Source organism: Petromyzon marinus, chromosome 39, assembly GCF_048934315.1.
Source record: "Petromyzon marinus isolate PM22_M1 ecotype Great Lakes invasive population chromosome 39, UKy_Petmar_22M1.pri1.0, whole genome shotgun sequence".
NCBI classification, from domain to species: domain Eukaryota; kingdom Metazoa; phylum Chordata; class Hyperoartia; order Petromyzontiformes; family Petromyzontidae; genus Petromyzon; species Petromyzon marinus.
In genome coordinates, this window is record NC_133705.1 from 7,491,370 (window position 1) to 7,504,981 (window position 13,612).

Sequence of the window (13,612 nt, forward strand, 5' to 3'; positions counted from 1 at the left end):
CCCGGGTTCGATTCCTGCTAACGGCCAACACCAGTGACGATTATCTGAACCGGTCCTGGGCCTCCCCTAGGTCGACTCAGCCTCAAATGAGTACCTGGTGCGGTGTGTAAACATCGCCACTAGGGAGACAAAGGCGGTCCGGCGTGGTGCTGGCCACCCACCCCCTCGTGTACCGTTCCGGCCTTCATAGGTGCTCGCTAACAGCACTTGCCCCTACAGTCTGTTAAGGCTATACGGGGGATCGTTGTCTTTGTTGTGTGCGTGTGTGCCCCGTGTGTGTGCCCCGTGTGTGCCCCGTGCGTGTGTGTGTGTGCCCCGTGTGTGTGTGTGTGTGCCCCGTGTGTGTGTGTGCCCGTGTGTGTGTGTGCCCCGTGTGTGTGTGTCCCGTGTGTGTGTGTGTGCCCCGTGTGTGTGTGCCCCGTGTGTGTGTGTGCCCGTGTGTGTGTGTGTGCCCCGTGTGTGTGTGTGGTGACTCGAGCCACTTCCGATAAGCCGGCCAGCGCAAGAACTCATTGCAAGTGAAAACAAAATCGATTATTTTTCCTGTTCTATGTTACTTTATTTACGTTTTATTTACCATACAATTTTTTTTTGTTGACGGTGTTACATTACAAACGTACAATATTTCTTCATGTTAATGAGTTCAAAGAAAACTTCCCTTTTTTTGCCGAACCGTAGACACATTTCAGAACGACTCAACGTATGGACATCTAAACGCAGTGCATCGCCGTGCTCCCGACTTACGAACCGTTCGACTTACGAACGCGGTGTGGCCGGTTCCATTGCCCGGCCACCTTTGTCTCCCCGTTGCCGATGTTTACAAAAAAACCAACAACGCACAGACACACCGCTCACAGACAAAGATCCCCCCGTAACAGACTGCTGGGGCGAGTGCTGTTAGCGAGCACCTATTAAGGGCGGTACGACACGCCAGAGTGGTAGGTGGCCAGCACCACGCCCGACCGCCTTTGTCTCCCTAGTGACGATGTCTACAACATCGCACCGGGTTGCTCAACTTATAGGGGTGGCCCAGGACCGTCTCGGATAACGAATTGCCTTCGTAATCCGAGGTCCAGGGCGTCAACTCTTAACGCATCGCTCAATCTTGATCGTACGCGCCGATGCCGCTCATCCCGGCAGAACTGGCACGCTCCGAGGGGGGGATGGGGGGGATCAAGGCAGGGAGAGAGACCCCGTGACGACCTCGGCGGCTCTCCTCCGCTGAGCAGGGCGAATTGCGACCGCGCGGGAAGTGATAAGAGTGGAATCCCGTGCGCGCGCAACGTTGACGGATCGCGTACGACAAGTGGTAAATAATAATAGTAACAATAACATCTAAATATATATTTTACATTTGAGACGTTACGTTAAGGCGATTCCTGAGCAGGTGCGTCTTACACAGACCACGGGAGTTAACAATAATGATGATGATGGTTTAAATGAAGAAGTGAGAAAGTCGTTTGCGAATAACGAAAGGGCAACGAGTCACAGGGGTTGAGCTGTCACAACCCCTGTGACCCCCCCCCCCTCCTCCACCCCGAGATACCGTGGTGACAGTGAGCGATGCACCACATGAAGATCTTAGGGGGCCGTCCATAAATGACTTGGGTCGCCAGGTTCGTAGGGCAGCGCGCTCACCGCCAGGGGCGGAGCCAGGATTTTGACTTTGGCGGGGAGGCTGACTTCAATATTGTGAGATATCTCAGTGTGTTTATGTTTTCCAATGGGCACCACAAATGTATAAAACAAATTTTATTGGATGTGAACGCAGAGTTTATTAATAGGTCGGAGCCGCTGATAAGTTCGCAAGGCTGCCGCTCAAGCAGCCTGCAGGGCAGCACAAGGTGGCAGCCTGCAGGGCAGCACACAAGGTGGCAGCCTGCAGGGCAGCACAAGGTGGCAGCCTGCAGGGCAGCCTGCAGGGCAGCACGAGGTGCCAGCCTGCAGGGCAGCACAAGGTGGCAGCCTGCAGGGCAGCACAAGGTGGCAGCCTGCAGGGCAGCACAAGGTGGCAGCCTGCAGGGCAGCCTGCAGGGCAGCACACGAGGTGACAGCCTGCAGCATTTTGCAGCAGCCGGATATCCGGTTATCCCGATTACCGACTTTCTCAAAATTTCAGGGGGGGCAAAGCCCCCTCCCCCAGTCCCCCCCCCCCCCTGTGGCTCCGCCCCTGCTCACTGCTACACTACCGCTCCCCACAACAACAACAACACACACGCGCGCGCGCACACACCCACCAAACCCAAACACGCAATATCCTTCTCATGCTGCTGCCCCCGACACGCATAACCCAAACAAAACCACGCGTGCGCAACCAGCGACGGTGAAACACGTGACCAGTCACGCGAGCCTCGTGATCGGCCGCGTCACACAAGAGCCACCACCCCTTAGGGTTCGTGAAACAGTGGTTGTCCGAGTGTAATGATCACCTCGTGGTGGTGTGGCGAGCGGTCAGGTGGAAGCGGGGGGGCTCCCCCAGTATTTCATCTGTACTCGCACGGTGCCACCTAGAGGCGGTGTTGACCGTGAACGGGAATCGAACCCGGGTGGCCAGGTTCTTAGGGCAGCGCGCTCACCGCCAGGGGCGGAGCCAGGATTTTGACTTTGGGGTGGAGGCTGACTTCAATATTCTGAGATATCTCAGTGTGTTTATGTTTTCCAATGGGCGCCACAAATGTATAAAACAAATTTTATTGGATTTGAACGCGGAGTTTATTAATAGGTCGGAGCCACTGATGTGGCTGATAAGTTCGCAAGGTTGCCGCTCAAGCAGCCTGCAGGGCAGCACAAGGTGGCAGCCTGCAGGGCAGCACGAGGTGGCAGCCTGCAGGGCAGCACGAGGTGGTAGCCTGCAGGGCAGCACGAGGTGGCAGCCTGCAGGGCAGCACACGAGGTGGCAGCCTGCAGCATTTTGCAGCAGCCGGATATCCGGTTATCCCGAATACCGACTTTCTCAAAATTTCAGGGGGGGCAAAGCCCCCTCCCCCAGCCCCCCCCCGTGGCTCCGCCCCTGCTCACTGCTACACTACCGCTCCCCACAACAACAACAACACACACACGCGCGCGCACACACCCACCAAACCCAAACACGCAATATCCTTCTCATGCTGCTGCAACCGACACGCATAACCCAAACAAAACCACGCGTGCGCAACCAGCGACGGTGAAACACGTGACCAGTCACGCGAGCCTCGTGATCGGCCGCGTGAAACAGTGGTTGTCCGAGTGTAATGATCACCTCCTGGTGGTGTGGCGAGCGGTCAAGTGGAAGGGGGGGGGGGCTCCCCCAGTATTTAATCTGTACTCGCACGGTGCCACCTAGAGGCGGTGTTGACCGTGAATGGGAATCGAACCCGGGTCGCCAGGTTCGTAGGGCAGCGCGCTCACCGCCAGGGGCGGAGCCAGGATTTTGACTTTGGGGAGGCTGACTTCAATATTCTGAGCAGATAGTATTCCCGTCTTTGCTCTACTAACTGTTGGTCACCTAATATACAAACCTATACCTCATATTTTTAACCTGTCCATCAACGAAGCATCAATTCCTCGAGAATGGAAACATTCCTATGTCCGTCCACTCCACAAAGGGGGCCCTAAAGATGATCCAAATAACTACCGACCTATCTCAATTATGTCCCCGTTGATGAACATTTTTGAAAAATTATTGACCTACCAAATTAGCAGTTTCCTGTCCACCAACAATCTACTACATCTAAAACAATCTGGGTTCCGAAAATAATACAGCACCACATCTGCTGCATTAGACTCTCTGAATCACATTTGCAGTAGCCTTGATAATAAGCAGTACTGTGCCTGTCTTTTTCTAGACCTGTCCAAAGCTTTTGATACAGTAGACCACAACACCCTGCTTAGTAAACTAAGTTGCCTCTGTTGTTCCGAAAACGCAGTGAAATTGTTACAAAATTACCTCTTTTCTCGCACCCAGACTGTATTCACATTCCCTATTGCCGTAAAAAAACTGGAGGAAGGACCTTTGCTATTGATGCCCCCAGAGTCTGGAATGCTATTGCCAATAAACTGCAACTTGAATCGCTACTAATGAGATCTTCTCTCAAAACTGCTCTAGAGGAGTTGTACACCCCTAGCTGCCACTGCTATTCATTGGCGTAAAATAAAATAAAATGTTTCGCTCCGGATGACGCTGCAAAGTATTATCTGTATTTTGATTTAGCGTGCTGATCTTAAAGGTGCATTGAAAAATTTGATACTCCGACCGATGCTTCTGTTGTTGTGGAGTAACTCATGCAGGCAGCTATGGCTCTAGGATTTGGTGTTACATGCTATTTATGTAGTTTATTGTAAAAATTCGGTCACAGTCCCTGTGATCACTGTTACGTTGCAATTATGGCTTTCATCTTCTTTGGTTCTTTCGGTAAAGTCACGTAGAATGAGAATAAAATAATAAATTGATAAAATAAAATAACACAATAATATTCTCAGGTGAGAATAACACAATAATATTCTCAGGTGAGAATATTATTGTGTTATTTTATTTTATCAATTTATTATTTTATTCTCATTCTACGTGACTTTACCGAAAGAACCAAAGAAGATGAATCATTGCAGTCACGAAAGCTTTAAATCGAAAATTATGGCTTTATTTTTTGGTGATTTCGAAAACGTTTTTTGGTTTGGACATGTTTGTTTTGTTGTAGTACCGAGTTAAACTGATGGCCTTAATCTAAGTTTTCTTGTGGTTGTTGTTGTTGTTTGACTTGCATCCCACTGGGATTTTTTGCACACAGCGTTGGTGTACGGTGCTTTTTTCAGGAATATTTTGGCTGTTTTTTTTCAGGAATATTTTGCTGTTTTTTTCCTGGATTTTCTGTTTGCACAGTCAACACATAGTCACTTTAAGATGTTTTTCTTGTTCGTGTTTTTTTGTTTGTTGTGGTTGCACCCGATTCAAGAGCCGAATGGCTCACAGGGCTATACCAAAATATATAAATTGAAAAAACCTTCCTGGCTCACCCCCTGCGTCCGTCCTCCCTGGCTCCTCCCCCCTCCTCTTACCCTATGTAATTAATCTCTCATTACAAATAGCTCTCTCAAGAGTAATTTTGCTGTGCTTTTTTTTTACACCTGATGAAGGAAGCTTGTGTTGCCTCCGAAGCGTCGTGATTTAATTCAGTCGTTTTCATTTTTTGTTTTATTTATTAAATCTTTTTTTCACCTTACGTGACTTTACCGAACGAACCAATGAATGCGTGTCGGTAGAGTTGACCTGTGACCCTGCCCGGGCCTGCCCCGTCTCGTCAACCTCTGCTGGAGCCCCACACCCCCCACCCTCGCCCCGCCCCCCGCCCCTCACCCCCCACCGCCCCGCCCCCCGCCCCACACCCCCACCCCCACGTCTGCCCGCTACGTCGCGACCGAGCACGTGACTCGGCCGCACCCTCCACCCCCACCGCCTTTTGAGATGACGCGCGGGACCCCGTGACAGTCCCCCCCTCCCCCCACGAACTTTGGCCTACTCTTCCACTTCGAGAATGGAAGAGGCGCGCGCGGCGTTACCCCCCCAGAAGAGGCAGACGAGGAGCGATTCCACCCCCCTCCACCCCCCGTGTAGACTTCAACACAGACCGATAACACTGATCATCGGTGGCCTTAGCAAACAGCAGCAGCAGCAAGCGATGAAGGCCGACACGGTACGAGACGGGGGGTAGAGTGGTACTCATTTGAGGTCGAGTAGACCTAGGGGAGGCACAGGGCAATCGTCTGCCGGTGTTTGGTGGTAGACGCGGCGCGCTAACCGTTGCGCCACCGCTCCCCGCCGGTACGGTCGCGACGGGCCCCGTGTCCACGTGTGTGTCCACGTGTGTGTTACATGTGTGTGTATACACGTGTGTATACAAGTGTGTGTGTGTATACAAGTGTGTATACATGTGTGTCTGCGTGTGTGTAGCTCACAGGGCTATACCAAAATAAATAAACTGAAAACTGAAACTGTTTGCGGCTTCCTCTTTGCCCGAATCGCATCGTCGTTCATCACTGGGGGTCATTAGGGTTCGGTGTTAATCACTGGGGCTCCCTTAGGGTTCAGTGTTAATCACTGGGGGTCTTAGGGTTCAGTGTTAATCACTGGGGGCTCCCTTAGGGTTCAGTGTTAATCACTGGGGGCTCCCTTAGGGTTCAGTGTTAATCACTGGGGGTCAATAGGGTTCAAGTGTTAATCACTGGGGGTCTTAGGGTTTAGTGTTAATCACTGGGGGTCAATAGGGTTCAGTGTTAATCACTGGGGGTCTTAGGGTTTAGTGTTAATCACTGGGGGTCAATAGGGTTCAGTGTTAATCACTGGGGGTCCCTTAGGGTTCAGTGTTAATCACTGGGGGTCTTAGGGTTCAGTGTTAATCACTGGGGGTCAATAGGGTTCAAGTGTTAATCACTGGGGGCTCCCTTAGGGTTCAGTGTTAATCACTGGGGGCTCCCTTAGGGTTCAGTGTTAATCAATGGGGGTCCCTTAGGGTTCAGTGTTAATCACTGGGGCTCCCTTAGGGTTCAGTGTTAATCACTGGGGCTCCCTTAGGGTTCTGTGTTAATCACTGGGGGTCATTAGGGTTCAGTGTTAATCACTGGGGGCTCCCTTAGGGTTCAGTGTTAATCAATGGGGGTCATTAGGGTTCAGTGTTAATCACTGGGGGCTCTCTTAGGGTTCAGTGTTAATCAATGGGGGTCCCTTAGGGTTCAGTGTTAATCACTGGGGCTCCCTTAAGGTTCAGTGTTAATCACTGGGGCTCCCTTAGGGTTCTGTGGTAATCACTGGGGGTCTTAGGGTTCAGTGTTAATCACTGGGGGTCTTAGGGTTCAGTGTTAATCACTGGGGGTCTTAGGGTTCAGTGTTAATCACTGGGGCTCACTTAGGGTTCAGTGTTAATCACTGGGGGTCAATAGGGTTCAGTGTTAATCACTGGGGGTCTTAGGGTTCAGTGTTAATCACTAGGGGCTCCCTTAGGGTTCAGTGTTAATCACTGGGGGCTCTCTTAGGGTTCACTGTTAATCAATGGGGGTCCCTTAGGGTTCAGTGTTAATCACTGGGGCTCCCTTAGGGTTCAGTGTTAATCACTGGGGGTCAATAGGGTTCAGTGTTAATCACTGGGGATCTTAGGGTTCAGTGTTAATCACTGGGGGTCTTAGGGTTCAGTGTTAATCACTGGGGGCTCCCTGAGGGTTCAGTGTTAATCACTGGGGCTCCCTTAGGGTTCAGTGTTAATCACTGGTGGTCTTAGGGTTCAGTGTTAATCACTGGGGGTCAATAGGGTTCAGTGTTAATCACTGGGGGTCATTAGGGTTCATTGTTAATCACTGGGGGTCTCAGGGTTCAGTGTTAATCACTGGGGCTCACTTAGGGTTCAGTGTTAATCACTGGGGGTCTTAGGGTTCAGTGTTAATCACTGGCGGTCAATAGGGTTCAGTGTTAATCACTGGGGGTCTTGGGTTCAGTGTTAATCACTGGGGCTTACTTAGGGTTCAGTGTTAATCACTGGGGGTCTTAGGGTTCAGTGTTAATCACTGGGGGTCAATAGGGTTCAGTGTTAATCACTGGGGGTCAATAGGGTTCAGTGTTAATCACTGGGGGTCTTAGGGTTCAGTATTAATCACTGGGGGTCTTAGGGTTCAGTGTTAATCACTGGGGGCTCCCTTAGGGTTCAGTGTTAATCACTGGGGCTCCCCTAGGGTTCAGTGTTAATCACTGGGGGTCTTAGGGTTCAGTGTTAATCACTGGGGGTTAATAGGGTTCGGTGTTAATCAATGGGGGTCCCTTAGGGTTCAGTGTTAATCACTGGGGGTCAATAGGGTTCAGTGTTAATCACTGGGGGTCTTAAGGTTCAGTGTTAATCACTGGGGGTCTTAGGGTTCAGTGTTAATCACTGGGGGTCAATAGGTTTCAGTGTTAATCACTGGGGGTCTTAGGGTTCAGTGTTAATCACTGGGGCTCCCTTAGGATTCAGTGTTAATCACTGGGGGCTCCCTTAGGGTTCAGTGTTAATCACTGGGGCTCCCTTAGGGTTCAGTGTTAATCACTGGGGGTCAATAGGGTTCAGTGTTAATCACTGGGGGTCTTAGGGTTCAGTGTTAATCACTGGGGCTCCCTTAGGGTTCAGTGTTAATCACTGGGGGTCTTAGGGTTCAGTGTTAATCACTGGGGGTCAATAGGGTTCAGTGTTAATCACTGGAGGTCAATAGGGTTCAGTGTTAATCACTAGGGGTCTTAGGGTTCAGTGTTAATCACTGGGGGCTCCCTTAGGGTTCAGTGTTAATCACTGGGGGTCATTAGGGTTCAGTGTTAATCACTGGGGGTCTTAGGGTTCAGTGTTAATCACTGGGGGTCAATAGGGTTCAGTGTTAATCACTGGGGGCTCCCTTAGGGTTCAGTGTTAATCACTGGGGGTCAATAGGGTTCAGTGTTAATCACTGGGGGTCTTAAGGTTCAGTGTTAATCACTGGGGGTCTTAGGGTTCAGTGTTAATCACTGGGGGCTCCCTTAGGGTTCAGTGTTAATCACTGGGGCTCCCTTAGGGTTCAGTGTTAATCACTGGGGGTCTTAGGGTTCAGTGTTAATCACTGGGGGTCAATAGGGTTCAGTGTTAATCACTGGGGGTCATTAGGGTTCAGTGTTAATCACTGGGGGTCTTAGGGTTCAGTGTTAATCACTGGGGCTCACTTAGGGTTCAGTGTTAATCACTGGGGGTCTTAGGATTCAGTGTTAATCACTGGGGGCTCCCTTAGGGTTCAGTGTTAATCACTGGGGGCTCCCTTAGGGTTCGGTGTTAATCACTGGGGGCTCCCTTAGGGTTCAGTGTTAATCACTGGGGCTCCCTTAGGGTTCTGTGTTAATCACTGGGGGTCAATAGGGTTCGGTGTTAATCACTGGGGGTCTTAGGGTTCAGTGTTAATCACTGGGGGCTCCCTTAGGGTGCAGTGTTAATCACTGGGGGTCATTAGGGTTCAGTGTTAATCACATGGGGGTCATTAGGGTTCAGTGTTAATCAGCGCACAATGACCGTGGCACGTACAGCAGATGGGGTTGTGGAAGTGGTTCTGAGCCTTCTACTGCAGACCCCCCCCCCACCTTTGGTTCTCAATCATTACACGATGATGTATCTAAGGGGCCGTCCATAAATGACGTCACGCGATTTTTTACCCCCCCCCCCCCCTCGTCACAATGCGTCACAAAAAGTCAGACCCCCCCCCCTCAAATATGACGTCACAAAGCTCTGCCCTCTCCCCACCAAAAACAAAATAAACCATGCTTCAAAGCGCTTTAAACTATTGTGATTGTAGCGCGTATTTAATGTGGCGCTGCACTCTGATGTTGTAGGAGAAAACATTTATTAAAAAGTCTATTTAATTAAGTAGAACGCGTTGTCTATATTTACTTAAAGTTGGGCATTTTGGCGTGACGTCACATTTCTCAAACCACCCCCCCCCCTTCGTCACACATCGTCACAAACGTCTGACCCCCCACCCCTAGGTGCGTGACGTCATTTATGAACGGCCCCTAATAGGGATACACAGGGGGTTGATGAAACGAAGTAAGTTGTCGCTGAACGTGCCCGTTCTTAATTTGCGTCCTTCGATGATTTACCGTCTTCAAAAACAAATCTGGGCGCGGGGGGTGGGTTGATGCACCCCCTGGTGAAGCACCACTACTCTACTCTGGGGGGGGGGGTTGATGCACCCCCTGGTGAAGCACCACTACTCTACTCTGTGGGGGGGGGGGTTGATGTACCCCCTGGTGAAGCACCACTACTCTACTCTGGGGGGGGGGTTGATGCACCCCCTGGTGAAGCACCACTACGCTACTCTGTGGGGGGGGGTTGATGCACCCCCTGGTGAAGCACCACTACTTTACTCTGGGGGGGGGGGTTGATGCACCCCCTGGTGAAGCACCACTACTCTACTCTGGGGGGGGGGGGTTGATGCACCCCCTGGTGAAGCACCACTACGCTACTCTGTGGGGGGGTTGATGTACCCCTGGTGAAGCACCACTACTCTACTCTGTGGGGGGGTTGATGTACCCCCTGGTGAAGCACCACTACTCTACTCTGTGGGGGGGGGGGGAGGTTGATGTACCCCCTGGTGAAGCACCACTACTCTACTCTGTGGGGGGGGGGGGGGGGGGTTGATGTACCCCCTGGTGAAGCACCACTACTCTACTCCGTGGGGGGGGGGGGTTGATGTACCCCCTGGTGAAGCACCACTACTCTACTCTGTGGGGGGGGGGCGGGTGCGTGATGCACCCCCTGGTGAAGCACCACTACTCTACTCTGTGGGGGGTGGGTGCGTGATGCACCCCCTGGTGAAGGACCACTACGCTACTCTGTGGGGGGGGGGGGGTTGATGTACCCCCTGGTGAAGGACCACTACTCTGTGGGGGGGGGGGGTTGATGCACCCCCTGGTGAAGCACCACTACTCTACTCTGTGGGGGGGGGGGTTGATGTACCCCCTGGTGAAGCACCACTACTCTACTCTGGGGGGGGGGGGGTTGATGTACCCCCTGGTGAAGCACCACTACTCTACTCTGTGGGGGGGTTGATGCGTGATGCACCCCCTGGTGAAGCACCACTACGCTACTCTACGCTACGCTAACGCGGACCGAGATGCACGCGGTGGGGGGGGGGTTGTGAGGCCACTGAAAAATACCGAAGCGCGTCTCGCCACTGCGCGTTGCCAAATCTGCGCCGCGTTGGCCGCGCGGCGAGGAGCCGTGGTGAGGTTACTCTGGGCCGGTCGGGCAAGGGGTGGAGGCGGCGGGGTGGACGTGGTGGTGGTGGCGGGGTGGAGGTGGTGGCGGGGTGGAGGTGGTGGCGGGGTGAGGTTACTCTGGGCCGGTCGGGCAAGGGGTGGAGGCGGCGGGGTGGAGGTGGTGGCGGGGTGAGGTTACTCTCGGCCATTGTCACACTGTCCTGCAGAAGACTCCCAGCCCCGCGCGCAGAGTTTGTGATAAGAGGGCAGGGAATGCGCTGGGGGAAAGCCACGTGATGGGTGGGTGGTGATGACGATTTCCCTCTGTGTAAGACACGCGACTTGGTGTCCGATGTTAAACTCTCTTACTCGAAACCCCCCCACTTCCCCAGGTCCCTCCCCCTCCCCCCCTCGCCACTGCGCACTTCGACTGGGTGAGTTATTGTCGAGGAAAAATCCCCAATCCGAGTCACGCGCTCTCCTCTCCCCGAGCCGTGCACTGAGCAGGAGTCAGGCGCGTCCCGCCAGGCGCCGTGGCCTCGAGGTTCCGTGCAGAGTTATTGTTTCACCCCCCCCCCCCCCCACGGGAAATATCCGATGAGCTATAAAGCTCTTTGTCTCAGATGTCCAGCAGACAATAGGAAAACACGATGGGAGTCCAAAGTATAGGAAAGGATAAGCAAATCAATTTAAATAAGTAATATATTTTTTTTTTACTTTTTTTTTTTAAACACGTTTTTATGAAATGTACCGTAGTAGTAATGGCATAAAACTCCATGACTCCAGGAAGTGGCCCCGAAGTTTGCCATAACGTAAGGGGGACCGTGGCCAATTACAGGCAACGTCAGTTGAGCGTGGACAATTAGACCTAAGCCGAAACATAACATATAAAAAATGTTTCAATATTTTTATGATATTATATAGTTATTGTCATCGGTATGACATAAGTATAACAAGTTTGCAGTCGATACCACATTGGGAAGTAGGATAAAATTCAGTTACAAGATTTGAAGATACAACGACAACAACAATGACGACAACAGACAGTGAGTTAAATAAAAGCGTGTAAAATAGACACGAATAAAACTAAACTATTGATTTGTAATCTTTCAAGGTAAAGCCCGCTGAGCTTATTATCTTATTTTTTTAGAAGCGACCTGGCCACAAATGATAGCTCAACAGTGGCCTATCGCGTGGGACATTTTTTTTAAGCAGCAAAATAATCGTGCAGAGCGACCGTGCGCTTCAAACAACAACAACAATTGAATTCCCGGAAGGCGGCAGTGTGTGGCTGATGGAATGTGTAGAATTCACGTGTGCTGCTGCTGCTGTTGTGGTGCGACAACGCACAACAATCACTGCTATCAACGCACAACAATCACTGCTATCTCCCACGCACCACAACAGCAGCAGCAGCACACGTGAATTCTACACATTCCATCAGCCACACACTGCCGCCTTCCGGGAATTCATCTCAATGGTTAAAAACTAGAAAATACTCTTGAGTCGGTTTCGACAGTGCCTCATCAGCGGCAGTGTCAGGACTTGACTTGGACCAACGCTGGTGATCTGCCCAGATGTTGTAGGCAAGGACACTCTCTGTTAGATATGGGTCCTAGCCCGACCAAAAACTCTATGATAAACATACGGATAGACGTGCAGATAGACATGCACGTGTTCAAACATACGGCCAGAGAGATGGACATTAGCGCAAACGAATTTCTTCATAATAATTGCGTTAGCGTGTTCAGCTCGTTGTTCTTTCCCCGCAACTCTGATGAGCACGGTTGGCTACGTGCGGTGCGAAAGAAAAAGCTGAACGTACTTACAGACGGATATACAGACAGGGGGACGTACAGACGGATATACAGACAGGCGGACGTACAGACGGATATACGGACGGACGGACATATTGACAGACAGACGGGGGTGGGGAGATAGCGGCAGTGCCGATCACCCAAACCCCACGTGTGCCCGTGCCGGCCCTAAAAGCTGCTCGCAATCAGCACTTACCCCAACAACAGCCTCTCATAAGACGATAGGGGAGGAATCTTTGTCGAGTGTCTATTGTGTGTGCTTGTGTGTGCGTGACTCGTGTGTGTGTACATTGTGGTGACTCATTACGCCACTTCCGACAATCAGCACGGATTTATTTTTCTATTTACGTAACTTTATTTCACTTTTATTTGCTGGACATGCAGCAATTTTATTTACAGTGTTGCATGATACGCTATTGCGTCTTATTTTGTATGAGTTTAACAATGCTTCACTTTTTATTGAACCGCAACACGTTTCATAACGCTGGCAGTGTGGCTATTTAAATGAAAGTGCATTGTGGTGTTTTCCGACTTACGAACCGTTCGATTTACAAACAGGTCCCAGGAACTAGTGTGGTTCCTAAGTCAAGGACTGTCGCACACATACGGACAGACATACGAGCAGGCAGACAGACGGCAAGACAGACGGATCGCCGCCACGGTGGCTATGAGATGTTAACTACCTCGCCTGGTCTACAGGAGGTCGTGGGCTCCATCCCAACCCTGACGCCTGCTGCTGCTGTATATTTGGAGTTTGCGTGTCTCTCTCTCTCATCATCACGGTGGCTAGGAGATGTTAACTACCTCGCCTGGTATACAGGAGGTCGTGGGCTCCATCCAAACCCTGACGCATGCTGCTGCTGTACATTTGGAGTTTGCGTGTCTCTCTCTCTCCCCGTGGTCGTGTGGCTTTGTCTCCGGCTCTTCCGGTTTTTCCCTCGCACGTCTAGAATCAACATCACGCGTTCAGAATATTTGCCGGCTATACATTTCCACGTGGTCTACGTACACGCAGTATGTTGAACTTGCTTCGCACCCGTACATAGCCCAACCGTGCTAAGCCACTTCGTTCAACTATCGTGATAGCCAG